The sequence below is a fragment of the Dama dama genome, chromosome 18, assembly GCF_033118175.1.
Source record: "Dama dama isolate Ldn47 chromosome 18, ASM3311817v1, whole genome shotgun sequence".
Lineage (NCBI taxonomy): Eukaryota > Metazoa > Chordata > Mammalia > Artiodactyla > Cervidae > Dama > Dama dama.
Window position 1 is genome coordinate 8,198,106 of NC_083698.1, and position 2,952 is coordinate 8,201,057.

Sequence of the window (2,952 nt, forward strand, 5' to 3'; positions counted from 1 at the left end):
GAATATGTCTTGATAACAGCTGAATTCTGAATGCAAAACTATCTCTGAATTTTGGAATGATATCCAACTAAGAGTCCAAGAGGAAAATCTGATTTCCCAGCAGTCACAATCCAGGGGCCTTCAAGCCCTCTGAATCATCTCCTTCTTCTTGGGGTAGGTTCCAGCTCTACCAGTTAAACGTGTCCAATCTCGCCAAGAAGATACCCGGCCAATGTACAGGTGTCTTTGGAGAGCTGAGATATTTTGTTCAATCGCTGCGGGTCTAAGGCCACCACATCTGTCTTAGTAACAGTTGTATGCAAAATGCTTCTTAACGTTTGTTGAGGGCTGTCAACTACAAATTGGCACTTTCCATCTAGCTCTCCAAGGGTTAAATCATGTGCTCCTGCAACTACTGAACCTCAGTACCCCCTGAAAGGAGTTGAGGGTGGAGAGCAGAAATGAGGCACTCGGTGCTGGGGGAAAAACTGGGTCTTCAGATATCTCCAGGAGCCAATTTTATAAGCCCAATTACTGTATCTCCCCATATCAAGAAAAGTACTAAAATCCCTCATGGTGGTGACTGTTCCTCGTGACTAGCAAAGTTTCATGAGACGAGTAGAAACCTTCTGGGAAAATATGTGCTTGATTGCATGTATTCCCCCTTCACCAAAATCACATTTATACTGACCTTTCCCAGCTGGCTCTTTGAAACAGTTTCTCAGAGCTATCTGAGGTGCTGTCTCCCAGGCTTGCAGTCCACATTTTGCCCCCAATAAAACTTAACATTTTCAACTCTTACACTGTGCAAACTTTTTAAGTTGGCAGAGTCCATAAGTTTAATTTTTTTGTTTAACAATTCTTGAAAAACTTTGCTCTAAGGCACTGAGGAGGAATGGTAGAGCCCAGTGATGAAGTTCTTCTAGTCTATAGCCAGATAACCCTGGTTCAACCTTCGTTCTCCTGTTCCATGGGGTGTGGCCAGCTCCATACCCTCCCTAAGCCTCACTGTCTCCTCTCATGAAAGGGAGATAACAAGAGGACATCCCTCAAAGAATGAATGTGAGAATTAACTGGCACATAGTAAGCACTCAGCCATTGTTATTATTATAGCTATCTTTGTTGTTTTTGTCCAGTCGCTAGGTTGTGACTGATTCTTTGTGACCCCATGGACTGCAGCACTCCAGACTCCTCCATCCTCTGCTATCTTCCAGAGTTTTCTCAGATTCATGTCCATTGAGTCAGTCATGCTATATAACCATCTTATCCTCTGTCGCCCCCTTCTCCTCCTGCCCTCAATCTTTCCCAGTAGCAGGGTCTTTCCCAAAGAGTTGGCTCTTACATCTGGTGGCCAAAGTATTGGAGCTTCAGCAGCAGTCCTTCCAATGAGGGACTATACGAAAATAACTGTCATTAGCCATGTAATATAAAATAAAATAATTTTATAAATTCAGATTTCATAGCCTGGCAGTTTTTAAAAATGATTATAAATCCTTTGATACTGCTCCCATGGAAGTGGAGTCTAGGTCTCTTCCCCTTGAATCTGACCAGGATTGTGACTGCTTTGACTCTAGAATACATTGACAGTGACCCCATGTGGCTTCCAAAGCTTGGTCATGAGAGAACATGCAGCTTCTGCCTGGCTAGCTGGGCCCCTGAGCTGCCCCATACAGTCTGATGACCCCAAGGCTTCCATGATGCTGGAGAGGCCACAGGCCAGCACTCTGACTGACAGTCTCATTAGAGTCCAGTGTCCCTGCCCAGGGGCCAAACATTCTGAAAGTGGATACTTCAGCTCCAACTGTTCCAGCTCTCAACCACCTGAGTCCCCTCTAGCTACTAGAGTCCTCCCAGTTGAGTTCCCAGACCTCAAAGACATACAGACAAGTCATTCTATCTTTCCTTGTCCAAATTTCTGATTCCATGAATCATAAACATAATAAAATGGCTATTATTTCATGCGATTAAATTTGGGATGGTTTGCTACATAGGAATAGGTATATGGAACATTCAGAAAATAATGGATTTGAAGGGAAACAATGGGGCAAAAGAGCAAATGAACCATATCAAAACCATCAGATCCTGGGTGTCCATCAACAGATGAGTGGCTAAAGAAGCTGTGATACATACACAATGGAATATTACTCAGCCATAAAAAGGAACACATTTGAGTCAATGCTAATGAGGTGGACAAACCAAGAGCCTATTATGGAGTTAAGTAAATCAGAAAGAGAAGAACAAATATCATATATTAATGCATATATATGGAATCTAGAAAGATGGTACTAATGAACCTGTGTGCATGGCAGCAGTGGAGACCCAGACATAGAGAACAGACTTATGGACATGGGGCAGGAGAAGGAGAGGGTGGGACAAATGGAGAGAGTAGCATGGAAACATATACACTACCATATGCAAAATAGACAGCCAGTGGGAATTTTCTGGATGACTCAGGGAACTAAAATCAGGGCTCTGTGACACCCTAGAGGGGTGGGATGGGGAGGGAGGCAGGAGGGGATTTCAAGAGGCAGGGAACATATGTATACTACGGCTGATTCATGTTGATGTACGGCAGAAACCAACACAATACTGTGAAGCAATTATCCTCCAATTAAAAATAAATAAATTTTAAAAAATCATCAGATCCAAACTTGATCTGTGGGCATAATTTTCAAATATCAGGTTTTTTTAGTGGACCATTTTTAAAGTCTTTATTGAATTTGTTACAATATTGTTTCTGTTTTATATTTTGGTTTTGGGGCCATGAGGCATGTGGAATCTTAACTCCCTGACCAGGGATCAAACCCACACCCGCTGCCTTGGAAGGTGAAGCCTTAACCACTGGACTGCCAGGGAAATCCCTCTATCAGATTTTACTGATGGCAAAATTTAATTTCTTCTTTCTAAGCAAAAAGTTTGTGTTCATCTGAAGAGCCTGCAGCAAACAGAATGCCGTATGAACTTCACACACTT